Below are 20,569 nucleotides of genomic sequence, written 5' to 3' on the forward strand. Positions count from 1 at the left end.
CTACAGACGAAGAGCCCAACACACGTCCCGACGTAGAACCCAACACACGTCCCGACATAGAGCCCAACAGACGTCCCGACGTAGAGCCAAACAGACGTCCCGACGTAGAGCCCAACACACGTCCCGACGTAGAGCGGAAAGTTAGCTAACTACAGATGTAGAGCCCAGCACACGTCCCGATGTAGAGCCGAAAACACCTCCCGACGTAGAGCCCAACACAGGTCCCGACGTAGAGCCCAACACAGGTCCCGACGTAGAGCCCAACACACGTCCCGACGTAGAGCCCAACACAAGTTCTGACGTAGAGCTGAAAGTAAGCTAAATCCTGATGTAGAGCCCAACACACGTCCCGACGTAGAGCCCAACACACGCCCCGACGTAGAGCTGAAATTTAGCTAACTACAGATGTAGAGCCCAACACACGTCCCGACGTAGTGCCCAACACACGTCCTGACGTAGAGCCCCAGACACGTCCCGACGTAGAGCTGAAAGTTAGCTCACTACAGATGTAGAGCCCAAAAGACATCCCGACGTAGAGCCCAACACCCATCCCGACGTTGAGCCCAACACAGGTCCCGACGTAGAGCCCAACACACGTCCCGACGTAGAGCCGAACACACGTCCCGATGTAGAGCTGAAAGTCAGCTAACTACAAACGTAGAGCCCAACACACGTCCCGACGTAGAGCCCAACACACGTCCCGATGTAGAGCCCAACACAAGTCCCGACGTAGAGCTGGAAGTTAGCTAACTACAGACGTAGAGCCCAACACACGTCCCGACGTAGAGCCCAACACACGTCCCGACGTAGAGCCCAACAGATGTCCCGACGTTGAGCCCAACACAGGTCCCGACGTAGAGCCCAATACACGTCCCGACGTAGAGCCCAACACACGTCCCGACGTAGAGCCCAACACTCGTCCCGACGTAGAGCTGAAAGTAATCTAAACCCTGATGTAGAGCCCAACAGACGTCCCGACGTAGACCCCAACACACGTCCCGACATAGAGCCCAACACACTTCCCGATGTAGAGCCTAAAACACGTCCCGACGTTGAGGTGAAAGTAAGCTAAATCCTGATGTAGAGCCCAAAACACGTCCCGACGTAGAGCCCAAACCCATGTCCTGACGTAGAGCCCAACACACGTCCCGATGTAGAGCCCAACACACGTTCCGACGTAGAGCTGAAAGTTAGCTAACTACAGACGTAGAGCCCAACACACGTCCCGACGTAGAGTCCAACACACATCCAGACGTAGAACCCAACACACGTTCCGACGTAGAGCTGAAAGTTAGCTCACTACAGACGTAGAGCCCAACACACGTCCCGACGTAGAGCCCAACACAGGTCCCGACGCAGAGCTGAAAGTAATCTAAACACTGATGTAGAGCCCAACACACGTCCCGACGTAGAGCCCAACACACGTCCCGACGTAAAGCCCAACACACGTCCCGACGTAGAGCCCAACACACGTCCCGACGTAGAGCTGAAAGTAAGCTAAATCCTGATGTAGAGCCCAACACATGTCCCGATGTAGAGCCCAACACACGTCCCGACGTAGAGCCCAACACACATCCAGACGTAGAACCCAACACACGTCCCGACGTAGAGCTGAAAGTTATCTCACTACAGACTTAGAGCCCAACACACGTCCCGGCGTAGAGCCCAACAGACGTCCCGACGTAGAGCCCAACACACGTCCCGACGTAGAGCTGAAAGTTAGCTCATCACAGATGTAGAGCCCAACACACGTCCCGATGCAGAGCCCAACACACGTCCCGACGTAGAACTGTCAGTTAGCTAACTACAGATGTAGAGCCCAACACACGTCCCGATGTAGAGCCCAACACACGTCCCGATGTAGAGCTGAAAGTCAGCTAACTACAGACGTAGAGCCCAACACACGTCCCGACGTAGAGCCCAACAGACGTCCTGACGTAGAGCCCCAGACACGTCCCGACGTAGAGCTGAAAGTTAGCTCACTACAGATGTAGAGCCCAAAAGACGTCCCGACGTAGAGCCCAACAGACTTCCCGACGTAGAGCCCAACAGGCATCCGGACGTAGAGCCCAACACAGGTCCGGACGTAGAACCCAACACACGTCCCGACGTAGAGCCCAACACTCGTCCCGACGTAGAGCTGAAAGTATGCTAAATCCTGATGTAGAGCCCAACACACGTCCCGACGTAGAGCCCAACACCCGTCCCGACGTAGAGCTGAAAGTTAGCTAACTACAAACGTAGAGCCCAACAGACGTCCCGACGTAGAGGTGAAAGTAAGTTAAATCCTGATGTAGAGCCCAACACACGTCCCGATGTAGAGCCCAACACACGTCCCGACGTAGAACCCAACACACATCCAGACGTAGAACCCAACACACGTCCCGACGTAGAGCTGAAAGTTATGTAACTACAGACTTAGAGCCCAACACAAGTCCCGACGTAGAGCCCAACAGACGTCCCAATGTAGAGCCCAACACACTTCCCGACGTAGAGCTGAAAGTTAGCTCACTACAGATGTAGAGCCCAAAACACGTCCCGATGCAGAGCCCAACACACGTCCCGACGTAGAGCTGTCAGTTAGCTAACTACAGATGTAGAGCCCAACAGACGTCCCGACGTAGAGCCCAACAGACGTCCCGCCGTAGAGCCCAACAGGCATCCCGACGTAGAGACCAAGACAGGTCCGGACGTAGAGCCCAACACTCGTCCCGACGTAGAGCTGAAAGTAATCTAAACCCTGATGTAGAGCCCAACAGACGTCCCGACGTAGAGCCCAACACACGTCCCGACGTAGAGCCCAACACACGTTCCGACGTAGAGCTGAAAGTAAGCTAAATCCTGATGTAGAGCCCAACACACGTCCCGACGTAGAGCCCAACACACGTCCCGACGTATAGCTGAAAGTTAGCTAACTACAGACGTAGAGCCCAACACACGTCCCGACGTAGAGCTGTAAGTAAGCTAAATCCTAATGTAGAGCCCAACACACGTCCCGACGTAGAGCCCAACAGACGTCCCGACGTAGTGCCCAACACACATCCAAATGTAGAACCCACACAAGTCCCGACGTTGACTAAATATTATCTAACTACAGACGTAGAGCCCAACACACGTCCCGACGTAGAGCCCAACACACGTCCCGACGTAGAGCTGAAAGTAAGCTAAATCCTGATGTAGAGCCCAACAGACGTCCCGACGTAGACGCCAACACGCGTCCCGACATAGAGCCCAACACACTTCCCGATGTAGAGCCTAACACACGTCCCGACGTTGAGCTGAAAGTAAGCTAAATCCTGATGTAGAGCCCAACACACGTCCCGACGTAGAGCCCAAACCCACGTCCTGACGTAGAGCCCCACACACGTCCCGACGTAGAGCTGAAAGTTAGCTAACTACAGACGTAGATCCCAACACACGTCCCGACGTAGAGCTGAAATAAGGTAAATCCTGATGTAGAGCCCAACAAATGTCCCAATGTAGAGCCCAACACACGTCCCGACGTAGAGCCCAACACACATCCAGACGTAGAACGCAACACACGTCCCGACGTAGAGCTGAAAGTTATCTAACTACAGACTTAGAGCCCAACACACGTCCCGACGTAGAGCCCAACAGACGTCCCTACGTAGAGCCCCACATACGTCCCGACGTAGAGCTGAAAGTTAGCTAACTACAGATGTAGAGCCCAACACATGTCCCGATGAAGAGCCCAACACTCGTCCCGACGTAGAGCCCAACAGACGTCCCCACGTAGAGCTGAAAGTTAGCTAACTACAGTCGTAGAGCCCAACACACGTCCCGACGTAGAGCCCAACACAGGTACCAACGCAGAGCCCAACACACGTCCCAACGTAGAGCTCAGAACACGTCCAGATGTAGAGCTGAAAGTCAGTTAACTAGAGACGTAGAGCCCAACACACGTCCCGACGTAGAGCCCAACACACGTCCCGACGTAGAGGTGAAAGTTAGCTAACTACAGACGTAGAGCCCAACACACGTCCCGACGTAGAGCCCAACAGACGTAACGACGTAGAGCCCCACACACGTCCCGACGTTGAGCCCAACACCGGTCCCGACGTAGAGCCCAACAGACGTCCCGACGTAGAGCCCAACATACGTCCCGACGTAGAGCCCAACACACGTTCCGACGTAGAGCTGAAAGTAAGCTAAATCCTGATGGAGAGCCCAAGACACGTCCCGACGTAGAGCCCAACACACGTTCCGACGTAGAGCTGAAAGTAAGCTAAATCCTGATGTAGAGCCCAACACACGTTCACGTAGAGGTCAACACACGTCCCGACGAAGACCTGAAAGATAGCTAACTACAGACGTAGAGCCCAACACATGTCCCGACGTAGAGCCCAACACACGTTCCGACGTAGAGCTGAAAGTATGCTAAATCCTGATGTAGAGCCCAACACACGTCCTGACGTAGAGCCCAACACCCGTCCCGACGTAGAGCTGAAAGTTAGCTAACTACAGACGTAGAGCCCAACACACGTCCCGACGTAGAGCTGAAAGTAAGTTAAATCCAGATGTAGAGCCCAACACATGTCCCGATGTAGAGCCCAACACACGTCCCGACGTAGAACCCAACACACATCCAGACGTAGAACCCAACACACGTACCAACGTAGAGCTGAAAGTTATGTAACTACAGACTTAGAGCCCAACACAAATCCCGACGTAGAGACCAACACACGTCGCGACGTAGTGCCGAACACACGTCCCGATGTAGAGCTGAAAGTCAGCTAACTACAGACGTAGAGCCCAAAACACGTTCCGACGTAGAGCCCAACACACGTCCTGACGTAGAGCTGAAAGTTAGCTAACTACAGACGTAGAGCCCAACACACGTCCCGACGTAGAGCCGAACACACGTCCCGACGTATAGCCCAACACACCTCCCGACATGGAGCCCAACACACGTCCCGACGTAGAGCCTAACACCCGTCCCGACGTAGAGGTGAAAGTAAGCTAAACCCTGATGTAGAGCCCAACACACGTCCCGACGTAGAGCCCAACACACATCCCGACGTAGAGCCCAATACACGTCCCGAAGTAGAGCCCAACACACGTCCTGACGTAGAGCTGAAAGTAAGCTAAATCCTGATGTATAGCCCAACAGACGTCCCGACGTAGACCCCAACACACGTCCCGACGTAGAGCCCAACATATGTTCCGACGTAGAGCTGAAAGTAAGCTAAATCCTGATGTAGTGCCCAACACACGTCCCGACATAGAGCCCAACACACGTTCCGACGTAGAGTCCAACACACGTCCCGACGTAGAGCTGAAAGTTAGGTAACTACAGACATAGAGCCCAACACACGTCCCGACGCAGAGCCCAACAGACGTCCCGACGTAGAGCCCAACAAACGTGCTGACGTAGAGCCCAAAACACGTCCCGACGTATAGCCCAACACACGTCCCGACATGGAGCCCCACACACGTCCCGACGTAGAGATTAACACCCGTCCCGACGTAGAGGTGAAAGTAATCTAAACCCTGATGTAGAGCCCAACACACGTCCCGACGTGGAGGTGAAAGTTAGATATCTACAGATGTAGAGCCCAACACACCTCCCGATGCAGAGCCCAACACACGTCCCGACGCAGAGCCCAAAACACGTTCCGACGTCGAGCTGAAAGTTAGATAACTACAGACTTAGAGCCAAACACACGTCCCGACGGAGAGCCCAACAAACGTCCTGACGGAGAGCTGAAAGTTAGCTAACTACAGCCGTAGAGCCCAACACATGTCCCGACGTAGAGCCCAAAACATGTCTAGACGTAGAGCTGAATGTAAGCTAAATCCTTATGTAGAGCCCAACACACGTCCCGACGTAGAGCCCAAGAAAAGTCCCGACGTAGAGCCCAACACACGTCCCGACGTAGAGCCCAACAAACATCCCGACGTAGAGCCCAACACACGTCCCGACGTAGAGCTGAAGTTACATAGCTACAGACGTAGAGTCCAACACACGTCCCAACGTAGAGCCCAACACACGTCCCGACGTAGAGCCCAACACACGTCCCAACGTGGACCTCAAAGTCAGCTAACTACAGACGTAGAGCCCAACACACGTCCCGAAGTAGAGCCCAAAACACGTCCCGACGTAGAGCCCAACACACGTCCCGACGTAGAGCTGAAAGTTAGCTAACTACAGATGTAGAGCCCAACAGACGTCCCGACGTAGAGCCCAACACACGTCCCGACGTAGAGCCCCACACACGTCCCGACGTAGAGCTGAAAGTTAGCTAACTACAGATGTAGAGCCCAACACACGTCCCGACGTAGAGCCCAACAGACGTCCCGACGTAGAGCTCAACAGACTTCCCGACGTAGAGCCCAACACACGTCCCGACGTAGAGCCCAATAGACGTCCCGAAGTAGAGCCCAACAGACGTCCCGACGTAGAGCCCTAAACACGTCCCAACGTAGAACTGAAATTTAGCTAACTACAGATGTAGAGCTCAACAGACGTCCCGGCGTTGAGAACAACACAGGTCCCCACGTAGAACCCAACAAACATCCCGACGTAGAGCCCAACACTCGTCCCGACGTAGAGCTGAAAGTAATCTAAAGCCTGATGTAGAGCCCAACACACGTCCCGGCGTTGAGAACAACACAGGTCCCCACGTAGAACCCAACAAACATCCCGACGTAGAGCCCAACACTCGTCCCGACGTAGAGCTGAAAGTAATCTAAACCCTGATGTAGAGCCCAACACACGTCCCGACGTAAAGCCCAACACACGTCCTGACGGAGAGCCTAACACACGTCCCGACGTAGAGCTGAAAGTAAGCTAAATCCTGATGTAGAGCCCAACACACGTCCCAATGTAGAGCCCAACACACGTCCCGACGTAGAGCTCAACACACGTCCCGACGTAGAGCCCAACACACGTCCCGATGTACAGCTGAAATTTAGCTAACTACAGACGTAGAGCCCAACACACGTCCCGACGTAGAGCCCAACACACGTCCCAACGTACAGCTGAAAGTTAGCTAACTACAGATGTAGAGCCCAACACACGTCCCGACGTAGAACCCAACACACGTCCCGACGTGGAGCTGAAAGTTAGCTAACTACAGATGTAGAGCCCAACACACGTCCCGACGTAGAACCCAACACACGTCCCGACGTAGAGCTGAAAGTTAGCTAACTACAGATGTAGAGCCCAACACACGTCCCGACGCAGAGACCAACACACGTTCCGACGTCGAGCTGAAAGTTAGATAACTACAGACGTAGAGCCCAACACACGTCCCGACGTAGAGCCCAACAAACGTCCTGACGGAGAGCTGAAAGTTAGCTAACTACAGCCGTAGAGCCCAACACATGTCCCGACGTAGAGCCCAAAACATGTCCCGACGTAGAGCTGAAAGTAAGCTAAATCCTGATGTATAGCCCAACACACGTCCCGACGTAGAGCCCAACACACGTCCTGACGTACAGCTGAAAGAAAGCTAAATCCTGATGTAGAGCCCAACACACATCCTGACGTAGAGCCCAACACACGTCCCGACGTATAGCCCAACACAGGTCGCGACGCAGAGCTGAATGTAAGCTAAACCCTGATGTAGAGCCCAACACACGTACCGACGTAGAGCTGAACGTAATCTAAATCCTGATGTAGATTCCAACACACGTCCCGACGTAGAGGCCAACACACGTCCCGACGTAGAGCCCAACACACGTCCCGACGTAGAGCTGAAAGTAAGCTAAGTCCTGATGTAGAGCCCAACACACGTCCCGACGTAGAGCTGAAAGTAAGCTAAATCCTGATGTAGAGCCCAACACACGTCCCGACATAGAGGCGAACACACGTCCCGACGTAGAGCCCAACACACATCCCGACTTAGAGCTGAAAGTAAGCTAAATCCTGATGTAGAGCCCAACACACGTCCCGACGTAGAGCCCAACACACGTCCCGACGTAGAGCCCAACACCCGTCCCGGCGAAGAGCCCAACACACGTCCCGACGTAGAGCTGAAAGTAAGCTAAATCCTGATGTAGAGCCCAACACACGTCCCGAAGTAGAGCCCAACACACGTCCCGACGTAGAGCCCAACACATGTCCCGACGTAGAGCTGAAAGTAAGCTAAATCGTGATGTATAGCCCAACACACGTCCCGACGTAGAGCCCAACACACGTCCCGACGTAGAGCGCAACACACGTCCCGAAGTAGAGCTGAAAGTAAGCTAAATCCTGAGGTAGAGCCCAACACACGTCCCGACGTAGAGCCCAACACACGTCCCGACGAAGAGCCCAACACACGTCCCGACGCAGAGTCCAACACACGTCACGACGTAGATTCCAACACACGTCGCGACGTAGAGCCCAACACACGTGCCCACGTAGAGCCCAACACACGTCCCGACGTAGAGCCCAACACACGTCCCGATATAGAGCTGAAAACAAGCTAAATCCTCATGTAGAGCCCAACACACGTCCCGACGTAGAGCTGAAAGTAAGCTAAATCCTGATGTAAAGCCTAACACACGTCCCGACGTAGAGCACAACACACGTCCCGACGTAGTGCTGGAAGTAAACTAAATCCTGATGTATAGCCCAACACACGTCCCGACGTAGAGCCTAACACACGTCCCGACGTAGAGCGCAACACACGTCCCGAAGTAGAGCTGAAAGTAAGCTAAATCCTGAGGTAGAGCCCAACACACGTCCCGACGTAGAGCCCAACACACGTCCCGACGAAGAGCCCAACACACGTCCCGACGTAGAGCTGAAAGTAAGCTAAATCCTGATGTAGAGTCCAACAGACGTCCCGAATTAGAGCCCAACACACGTCCCGACGTAGAGCCCAACACACGTCCCGACATGGAGACCAACACACGTCCCGACGAAGAGCCCAACACACGTCCCGACGTAGAACCCAACACACGTCCCGACTTAGAGCCCAACACAGGTCGCGACGCAGAGCTGAATGTAAGCTAAACCCTGATGTAGAGCTCAACACACGTACCGACGTAAAGCCTAACACACGTCCCGACATAGAGCTGAACGTAATCTAAATCCTGATGTAGAGTCCAACACACGTCCCGACGTAGAATCCCAACATACGTCCCGACGTAGAGCTGAAAGTAAGCTAAATCCTGATGTAGAGCCCAAAACACGTCCCGATGTAGAGGCCAACACACGTCCCGACGTAGAGCCCAACACACGTCCCGACTTAGAGCTGAAAGTAAGCTAAACCCTGATGTAGAGCTCAACACACGTCCCGACGTAGAGCCCAACACACGTCCCGACATAGAGTTGAAAACAAGCTAAATCCTCATGTAGAGCCCAACACACGTCCCGACGTAGAGCTGAAAGTAAGCTAAATCCTGATGTAAAGCCCAACACACGTCCCGACGTAGAGCACAACACACGTCCCGACGTAGAGCTGAAAGTAAGCTAAATCCTGATGTAGAGCCCAACACACGTCCCGACGTAGAGCTGAAAGTAAGCTAAATCCTGATGTAGAGCCCAACACACGTCCCGAAGTAGAGCCCAACACACGTCCCGACGTAGAGCCCAACACATGTCCCGACGTAGAGCTGAAAGTAAGCTAAATCGTGATGTATAGCTCAACACACGTCCCGACGTAGAGCCCAACACACGTCCCGACGTAGAGCGCAACACACGTCCCGAAGTAGAGCTGAAAGTAAGCTAAATCCTGAGGTAGAGCCCAACACACGTCCCGACGTAGAGCCCAACACACGTCCCGACGAAGAGCCCAACACACGTCCCGACGCAGAGTCCAACACACGTCACGACGTAGATTCCAACACACGTCACGACGTAGAGCCCAACACACGTGCCCACGTAGAGCCCAACACACGTCCCGACGTAGAGCCCAACACACGTCCCGATACAGAGCTGAAAACAAGCTAAATCCTCATGTAGAGCCCAACACACGTCCCGACGTAGAGCTGAAAGTAAGCTAAATCCTGATGTAAAGCCTAACACACGTCCCGACGTAGAGCACAACACACGTCCCGACGTAGAGCTGAAAGTAAGCTAAATCCTGATGTAGAGCCCAACACACGTCCCGACGTAGAGCTGAAAGTAAGCTAAATCTGATGTAGAGCCCAACACACGTCCCGACGTAGAGGCCAACACAGGTCCCGACGTAGAGCTGAACGTTAGCTAACTACAGACAAAGAGCCCAACATACGTCCCGACGTAGAGCCCAACAGACGTCCCGACGTAGAGCCCAACACACGTCCCGACGTAGAGCCCTACACACGTCCCGACGTAGAGCCCAACAGACGTCCCGACGTAGAGCCCAACAGACGTCCCGATTTAGGGCCCAACACACGACCCGACGTAGAGCCCAACAAACGTCCCGACGTACACCCAACACAGGTCCCGATGTAGAGCCCAACACAGGTCCCGACGTAGAGCCGAACACACGACCCGACCTAGAGCCCAACACACGTCCCGACGTAGAGCTGAAAGTATGCTAAATCCTGATGTAGAGCCCAATACACATCCCAACGTAGAGCCCAACACTCGTCCCGACGTAGAGCTGAAAGTAAGCTAAATCCTGATGTAGAGCCCAACACACATCCCAACGTAGAGCCCAATACATGTCCCGACGTAGATCTGAAAGTAAGCTAAATCCTGATGTAGAGCCCAATCACGTCCCGATGTACTGCCCAACACACGTCCCGACGTAGAGCTGAAAACAAGGTAAATCCTGATGTAGAGACCAACACACGTCCCGACGTAGATCTGAAAGTAAGCTAAATCCTGATGTAGAGCCCAACACACGTCCCGACGTAGAGCCCAACACACGTCCCGACGTACAGCCCAACGTACGTCCCGACGTAGAGCTGAAAGTAAGCTAAATCCTGACGCAGAGCCCAACAGACGTCCCGACGCAGAGCCCAACAGACGTCCCGACGTAGAGCTGAAAGTAAGATAAATCCTGACGTAGAGCCCAACAGACGTCCCGACGTAGAGCCCAACAGACGTCCCAACGTAGAGCCCAACACACGTCCCGACGTAGAGCCGAACCCACGTCCCGACGTAGAGCCCAACACACGTCCCGACGTAGAGCCCAACCCACGTGCCGACGTAGAGCCCAACCCACGTGCCGACGTAGAGCCCAACCCACGTCCCGACGTAGAGCTGAAAGTAAGCTAATTCCTGACGTAGAGCCCAGCACAAGTCCCGACGTAGAACCCAACACACGTCCCGACGTAGAGATGAAAGTAAGCTAAATCCTGACGTAGAGGCCAAAAGACGTCCCAACATAGAGCCCAACCCACGTCCCGACGTAGAGCCCAACTCACGTCCCGACGTAGAGCCCAACCCACGTACCGACGTAGAGCTTAACCCACATCCCGACGCAGAGCTGAAAAAAAGCTAATTCCTGACGTAGAGCCCAACAGACGTCCCGACGTAGAGCCCAACAGATGTCCCGACGTAGAGCCCAACAGACGTCCCGACGTAGAGCCCAACAGACGTCCCGACGTAGAGCCCAACACACGTCCCGACGTAGAGCCCAACAGACGTCCCGACGTAGAGCCCAACAGACTTCCCGACGTAGAGCTGAAAGTAAGCTAAATCCTGACGTAGAGCCCAACAGACGTCCCGACGTAGAGCCCAACCACGTCCCGACGTAGAGCCCAACACACGTCCCGACGTAGAGCCCAAGAGACGTCCCAACGTAGAGCCCAACAGACGTCCCGACGTAGAGCCCAACAGACGTCCCGACGTAGAGCCCAATCCACGTCCCGATGTAGAGCCCAACCCACGTCCCGACGTAGAGCTGAAAGTAAGCTAATTCCTGACGTAGAGCCCAACACAAGTCCCGACGTAGAACCCAACACACGTCCCGACGTAGAGATGAAAGTAAGCTAAATCCTGACGTAGAGCCCAACAGACGTCCCGACGCAGAGCCCAACCCACGTCCCGACGTAGAGCCCAACCCATGTCCCGACGTAGAGCTGTAAGTAAGCTAATTCCTGACGTAGAGCCCAACACAAGTCTCGACGTAGAACCCAACACAAGTCCCGACGTAGAGATGAAAGTAAGCTAAATCCTGACGTAGAGCCCAACAAACGTCACGACGTAGAGCTCAAAGTAAGCTAAATCCTGACGTAGAGCCCAACCCAAGTCCCGACATAGAGCCCAACCCACGTCCAGACGTAGAACCCAACCCACGTCCCGACGTAGAGCCCAACCCACGTCCCGACGTAGAGCCCAACCCACGTCCCGACATAGAGCCCAACCCACGTCCCGACGTAGAGCCCAACACACGTCCCGACGTAGAGCCCAACACACGTCCCGACGTAGAGCCCAACCCACGTCCCTACGTAGAGCCCAACACACGTCCCGACGTAGAGCTGAAAGTAAGCTAAATCCTGACGTAGAGCCCAACCCACGTCCCGACGTAGAACTGAAATTAAGCTAAATCCTGACTTAGAGCCCAACACACGTCCCGACGTAAAGCTGAAAGTAAGCTAAATCCTGACGTAGAGCCCAACCCACGTCCCGACGTAGAGCCCAACACACGTCCCGACGGAGAGCTGAAAATAAGCTAAATCCCGACGTAGAGCCCAACAGACGTCCCGACGTAGAGCCCAACACACGTCGAGACTTAGAGCTGAAAGTAATCTAAATCCCGACGTAGAGCCCAACAGACGTCCCGACGTAGAGCCCAACGCACGTCCCGACGTAGAGCCTAACGCACGTCCCGACGTAGAGCCTAACGAACGTCCCGACGTATAGCCCAACGCACGTCCCGACGTAGAGCCCAACGCACGTCCCGACGTACAGCCCAACGCACGTCCCGACGTACAGCCCAACGCACGTCCCGACGTACAGCCCAACGTACGTCCCGACGTAGAGCTGAAAGTAAGCTAAATCCTGACGCAGAGCCCAACAGACGTCCCGACGCAGAGCCCAACAGACGTCCCGACGTAGAGCTGAAAGTAAGATAAATCCTGACGTAGAGCCCAACAGACGTCCCGACGTAGAGCCCAACAGACGTCCCAACGTAGAGCCCAACACACGTCCCGACGTAGAGCCGAACCCACGTCCCGACGTAGAGCCCAACACACGTCCCGACGTAGAGCCCAACCCACGTGCCGACGTAGAGCCCAACCCACGTGCCGACGTAGAGCCCAACCCACGTCCCGACGTAGAGCTGAAAGTAAGCTAATTCCTGACGTAGAGCCCAGCACAAGTCCCGACGTAGAACCCAACACACGTCCCGACGTAGAGATGAAAGTAAGCTAAATCCTGACGTAGAGGCCAAAAGACGTCCCAACATAGAGCCCAACCCACGTCCCGACGTAGAGCCCAACTCACGTCCCGACGTAGATCCCAACCCACGTACCGACGTAGAGCTTAACCCACATCCCGACGCAGAGCTGAAAAAAAGCTAATTCCTGACGTAGAGCCCAACAGACGTCCCGACGTAGAGCCCAACAGACGTCCCGACGTAGAGCCCAACAGACGTCCCGACGTAGAGCCCAACAGACGTCCCGACGTAGAGCCCAACACACGTCCCGACGTAGAGCCCAACAGACGTCCCGACGTAGAGCCCAACAGACTTCCCGACGTAGAGCTGAAAGTAAGCTAAATCCTGACGTAGAGCCCAACAGACGTCCCGACGTAGAGCCCAACCACGTCCCGACGTAGAGCCCAACACACGTCCCGACGTAGAGCCCAAGAGACGTCCCAACGTAGAGCCCAACAGACGTCCCGACGTAGAGCCCAACAGACGTCCCGACGTAGAGCCCAATCCACGTCCCGATGTAGAGCCCAACCCACGTCCCGACGTAGAGCTGAAAGTAAGCTAATTCCTGACGTAGAGCCCAACACAAGTCCCGACGTAGAACCCAACACACGTCCCGACGTAGAGATGAAAGTAAGCTAAATCCTGACGTAGAGCCCAACAGACGTCCCGACGTAGAGCCCAACCCACGTCCCGACGTAGAGCCCAACCCATGTCCCGACGTAGAGCTGTAAGTAAGCTAATTCCTGACGTAGAGCCCAACACAAGTCTCGACGTAGAACCCAACACAAGTCCCGACGTAGAGATGAAAGTAAGCTAAATCCTGACGTAGAGCCCAACAAACGTCACGACGTAGAGCTCAAAGTAAGCTAAATCCTGACGTAGAGCCCAACCCAAGTCCCGACATAGAGCCCAACCCACGTCCAGACGTAGAACCCAACCCACGTCCCGACGTAGAGCCCAACCCACGTCCCGACGTAGAGCCCAACCCACGTCCCGACATAGAGCCCAACCCACGTCCCGACGTAGAGCCCAACCCACGTCCCGACGTAGAGCCCAACACACGTCCCGACGTAGAGCCCAACACACGTCCCGACGTAGAGCCCAACCCACGTCCCTACGTAGAGCCTAACACACGTCCCGACGTAGAGCTGAAAGTAAGCTAAATCCTGACGTAGAGCCCAACCCACGTCCCGACGTAGAGCTGAAAGTAAGCTAAATCCTGACTTAGAGCCCAACACACGTCCCGACGTAAAGCTGAAAGTAAGCTAAATCCTGACGTAGAGCCCAACCCACGTCCCGACGTAGAGCCCAACCCACGTCCCGACGTAGAGCCCAACCCACGTCCCGACGTATAGCCCAACCCACGTCCCGACGTAGAGCCCAAACCACGTCCCGACGAAGAGCTGAAAGTAAGCTAAATCCTGATGTAGAGCCCAACAAACCTCATGACGTAGAGCTCAAAGTAAGCTAAATCCTGATGTAGAGCCCAACACTCGTCCCGACGTAGAGCCCAATACTCCTCCCGACGTAGAGCCCAACACTCGTCCCGACGTAGAGCCCAACACACGTCCCGACGTAGAGCCCAACACACGTCCCGACGTAGAGCCCAACACACGTCCCGACGTAGAGCTGAAAGTATGCTAAATCCTGATGTAGAGCCAAACCCACGTCCCGATGTAGAGCCCGACCCACGTGCCGACGTAGAGCCCGACCCACGTGCCGACGTAGAGCCCGACCCACGTGCCGACGTAGAGGCCGACCGAAGTGCCGAGGTAGAGCCCGACCCACGTGCCGAGGTAGAGCCCGACCCACGTGCCGACGTAGAGCCCGACCCACGTGCCGACGTAGAGCCCGACCCACGTGCCGACGTAGAGCTTGACCCACGTCCCGACGTAGAGCGCAGCACACGTCCCGACGTAGAGCCCAACACAAGTCCCGACGTAGAACCCAACACACGTCCCGACGTAGAGATGAAGTAAGCTAAATCCTGACGTAGAGCCCAACAGACGTCCCGTCGTAGAGCCCAACCCACGTCCCGACGTAGAGCCCAACCCACGTCCCGACGTAGAGCTGTAAGTAAGCTAATTCCTGAGGTAGAGCCCAACACAAGTCCCGACGTAGAACACAACAAAAGTCCCGACGTAGAGATGAAAGTAAGCTAAATCCTGACGTAGAGCCCAACAAACGTCACGACGTAGAGCCCAACAGACGTCCCGACGTAGAGCCCAACAGACGTCCCGACGTAGAGCCCGACCCACGTCCCGACGTAGAGCCCAACCCACGTCCCCACGTAGAGCCCGACCCACGTCCCGACGTAGAGCCCGACCCACGTGCCGACGTAGAGCCCGACCCACGTGCCGACGTAGAGCCTGATCCACGTGCCGACGTAGAGCCCGGCCCACGTTCCGACGTAAAGCCCGACCCACGTTCCGACGTAGAGGCCGACCCACGTTCCGACGTAGAGCCCGACCCACGTCCCGACGTAGAGCCCAACCCACGTCCCGACGTAGAGCCCAACCCACGTCCCGACGTAGAGCCCAACCCACGTCCCGACGTAGAGCCCAACAGACGTCCCGACGTAGAGCTGAAAGTAAGCTAAATCCTGATATAGAGCCCAACACACGTCCCGACGTAGAGCTGAAAGTAAGCTAAATCCTGACGTAGAGCCCAACCCACGTCCCTACGTAGAGCCCAACCCACGTCCTGACGTAGAGCCCAACCCACGTCCCGCCATAGAGCCCAACACACGTCCCGACGTAGAGCCCAACCCACGTCCCGACGTAGAGCTTAAAGTAAGCTAAATCCTGATGTAGAGCCCAACACAGGTCCCGACGTAAAGCCCAACACACGTCCCGACGTAGAGCCCGACCCACGTCCCGACGTAGAGCCCGACCCACGTCCCGACGTAGAGCTGAAAGTAAGCTAATTCCTGATGTAGACCCCAACACACGTCCCGACATAGGACCCAACACACGTCCCGACATAGAGCTGTAAGTAAGCTAAATCCTGACGTAGAGCCCAACCCACGTCCCGACGTAGAGCTGAAAGTAAGCTAAATCCTGACGTAGAGCCCAACCCACGTCCCGACGTAGAGGTCAACCCACGTCCCAACGTAGAGCCCAACGCACGTCCCGACGTAGAGCTGAAAGTAAGCTAAATCCTGACGTAGAGCCCAACCCACGTCCCTACGTAGAGCCCAACCCACGTCCTGACGTAGAGCCCAACCCACGTCCCGCCATAGAGCCCAACACACGTCCCGACGTAGAGCCCAACCCACGTCCCGACGTAGAGCTGAAAGTAAGCTAAATCCTGATGTAGAGCCCAACACAGGTCCCGACGTAAAGCCCAACACACGTCCCGACGTAGAGCCCGACCCACGTCCCGACGTAGAGCCCGACCCACGTCCCGACGTAGAGCTGAAAGTAAGCTAATTCCTGATGTAGACCCCAACACACGTCCCGACATAGGACCCAACACACGTCCCGACATAGAGCTGTAAGTAAGCTAAATCCTGACGTAGAGCCCAACCCACGTCCCGACGTAGAGCTGAAAGTAAGCTAAATCCTGACGTAGAGCCCAACCCACGTGCCGACGTAGAGCCCAACCCACGTCCCGACGTAGAGCTGAAAGTAAGCTAATTCCTGACGTAGAGCCCAGCACAAGTCCCGACGTAGAACCCAACACACATCCCGACGTAGAGCTGAAAGTAAGCTAAATCCTGACGTAGAGCCCAACAGACGTCCCAACGTAGAGCCCAACATACGTACCGACATAGAGCCCAAAACACGTCCCGACGTAGAGCTGAAAGTAAGCTAAATTCTGACGTAGAGCCCAACAGACGTCCCGACGTAGAGCCCAACCCACGTCCCGACGTAGAGCCCAACCCACGTCCCGACGTAGAGCCCAACCCACGTCCCGACGTAGAGCTGAAAGTAAGCTAATTCCTGACGTACAGCCCAACACAAGTCCCGACGTAGAACCCAACACACGTCCCGACGTAGAGATGAAAGTAAGCTAAATCCTGACGTAGAGCCCAACAGACGTCTCGAAGTAGAGCCCAACCCACGTCCCGACGTAGAGCTCAACCCATGTCCCGACTTAGAGCCCAACCCGCGTCCCGACGTAGAGCCCAACACACGTCCCGACGTAGAGCCCAGCACATGTCCCGACGTAGAGGCCAACACACATCCCGACGTAGAGCCCAACATACGTCCCGACGTAGAGCCCAACACACGTCCCGACGGAGAGCTGAAAGTAAGCTAAATCCTGACGTAGAGCCCAACAGACGTCCTGACGTAGAGCCCAACCCACGTCCCGAAGTAGAGCCCAACCCACGTCCCGACGTAGAGCTGAAACTAAGCTAATTCCTGACGTAGAGCCCAACACAAGTCCCGACGTAGAACCCAACACAAGTCCCGACGTAGAGATGAAAGTAAGCTAAATCCTGACGTAGAGCCCAACAGACGTCCCGACGTAGAGCCCAACACATGTCCCGACGTAGAGCCCAACATACGTCCCGACGTAGAGCCCAAGACACGTCCCGACGTAGAGCCCAACACACGTCCCGACGTAGAGCCCAACCCACGTCCCGACGTAGAGCTCAACCCACGTCCCGACGTAGAGCTCAACCCACGTCCCGACGTAGAGCCCAACCCACGTCCTGACGTAGAGCCCAACACACGTCCCGACGTAGAGTTGAAAGTAAGCTAAATCCTAGATGTAGAGTCAACACACGTTCCAACGTAGAGCCCAACCCACGTCCCGACGTAGAGCTGAAAGTAAGCTAATTCCTGACGTAGAGCCCAACACAAGTCCCGACGTAGAACCCAACACACGTCCCGACGTAGAGCCCAACACACGTCCCGACGTAGAGCCCAACACACGTCCCGACGTAGAGCTGAAAGTAAGCTAAATCCTGACGTAGAGCCCAACACACGTCCCGACGTAGAGCTGAAAGTAAGCTAAATCCTGACGTAGAGCCCAACACACGTCCCGACGTAGAGCTGAAAGTAAGCTAAATCCTGACGTAGAGCCCAACCCACGTCCCGACGTAGAGCCCAACCCACGTCCCGACGTAGAGCCCAACCCACGTGCCGACGTAGAGGCCGACCCACGTGCCGACGTAGAGGCCGACCGAAGTGCCGACGTAGAGGCCGACCGAAGTGCCGAGGTAGAGCCCGACCCACGTGCCGAGGTAGAGCCCGACCCACGTGCCGACGTAGAGCCCGACCCACGTGCCGACGTAGAGCCCGACCCACGTGCCGACGTAGAGCTTGACCCACGTCCCGACGTAGAGCGCAGCACACGTCCCGACGTAGAGCCCAACACAAGTCCCGACGTAGAACCCAACACACGTCCCGACGTAGAGATGAAGTAAGCTAAATCCTGACGTAGAGCCCAACAGACGTCCCGTCGTAGAGCCCAACCCACGTCCCGACGTAGAGCCCAACCCACGTCCCGACGTAGAGCTGTAAGTAAGCTAATTCCTGAGGTAGAGCCCAACACAAGTCCCGACGTAGAACACAACAAAAGTCCCGACGTAGAGATGAAAGTAAGCTAAATCCTGACGTAGAGCCCAACAAACGTCACGACGTAGAGCCCAACAGACGTCCCGACGTAGAGCCCAACAGACGTCCCGACGTAGAGCCCGACCCACGTCCCGACGTAGAGCCCAACCCACGTCCCCACGTAGAGCCCGACCCACGTCCCGACGTAGAGCCCGACCCACGTGCCGACGTAGAGCCCGACCCACGTGCCGACGTAGAGCCTGATCCACGTGCCGACGTAGAGCCCGGCCCACGTTCCGACGTAAAGCCCGACCCACGTTCCGACGTAGAGGCCGACCCACGTTCCGACGTAGAGCCCGACCCACGTCCCGACGTAGAGCCCAACCCACGTCCCGACGTAGAGCCCAACCCACGTCCCGACGTAGAGCCCAACAGACGTCCCGACGTAGAGCTGAAAGTAAGCTAAATCCTGATATAGAGCCCAACACACGTCCCGACGTAGAGCTGAAAGTAAGCTAAATCCTGACGTAGAGCCCAACCCACGTCCCTACGTAGAGCCCAACCCACGTCCTGACGTAGAGCCCAACCCACGTCCCGCCATAGAGCCCAACACACGTCCCGACGTAGAGCCCAACCCACGTCCCGACGTAGAGCTTAAAGTAAGCTAAATCCTGATGTAGAGCCCAACACAGGTCCCGACGTAAAGCCCAACACACGTCCCGACGTAGAGCCCGACCCACGTCCCGACGTAGAGCCCGACCCACGTCCCGACGTAGAGCTGAAAGTAAGCTAATTCCTGATGTAGACCCCAACACACGTCCCGACATAGGACCCAACACACGTCCCGACATAGAGCTGTAAGTAAGCTAAATCCTGACGTAGAGCCCAACCCACGTCCCGACGTAGAGCTGAAAGTAAGCTAAATCCTGACGTAGAGCCCAACCCACGTCCCGACGTAGAGGTCAACCCACGTCCCAACGTAGAGCCCAACGCACGTCCCGACGTAGAGCTGAAAGTAAGCTAAATCCTGACGTAGAGCCCAACCCACGTCCCTACGTAGAGCCCAACCCACGTCCTGACGTAGAGCCCAACCCACGTCCCGCCATAGAGCCCAACACACGTCCCGACGGAGAGCTGAAAGTAAGCTAAATCCTGACGTAGAGCCCAACAGACGTCCTGACGTAGAGCCCAACCCACGTCCCGAAGTAGAGCCCAACCCACGTCCCGACGTAGAGCTGAAACTAAGCTAATTCCTGACGTAGAGCCCAACACAGGTCCCGACGTAAAGCCCAACACACGTCCCGACGTAGAGCCCGACCCACGTCCCGACGTAGAGCCCGACCCACGTCCCGACATAGAGCTGTAAGTAAGCTAAATCCTGACGTAGAGCCCAACCCACGTCCCGACGTAGAGCTGAAAGTAAGCTAAATCCTGACGTAGAGCCCAACCCACGTGCCGACGTAGAGCCCAACCCACGTCCCGACGTAGAGCTGAAAGTAAGCTAATTCCTGACGTAGAGCCCAGCACAAGTCCCGACGTAGAACCCAACACACATCCCGACGTAGAGCTGAAAGTAAGCTAAATCCTGACGTAGAGCCTAACAGACGTCCCAACGTAGAGCCCAACATACGTACCGACATAGAGCCCAAAACACGTCCCGACGTAGAGCTGAAAGTAAGCTAAATTCTGACGTAGAGCCCAACAGACGTCCCGACGTAGAGCCCAACCCACGTCCCGACGTAGAGCCCAACCCACGTCCCGACGTAGAGCCCAACCCACGTCCCGACGTAGAGCTGA

Source organism: Leptosomus discolor, chromosome 16 (assembly GCF_034619465.1).
Source record: "Leptosomus discolor isolate bLepDis1 chromosome 16, bLepDis1.hap2, whole genome shotgun sequence".
NCBI lineage: Eukaryota > Metazoa > Chordata > Aves > Leptosomiformes > Leptosomidae > Leptosomus > Leptosomus discolor.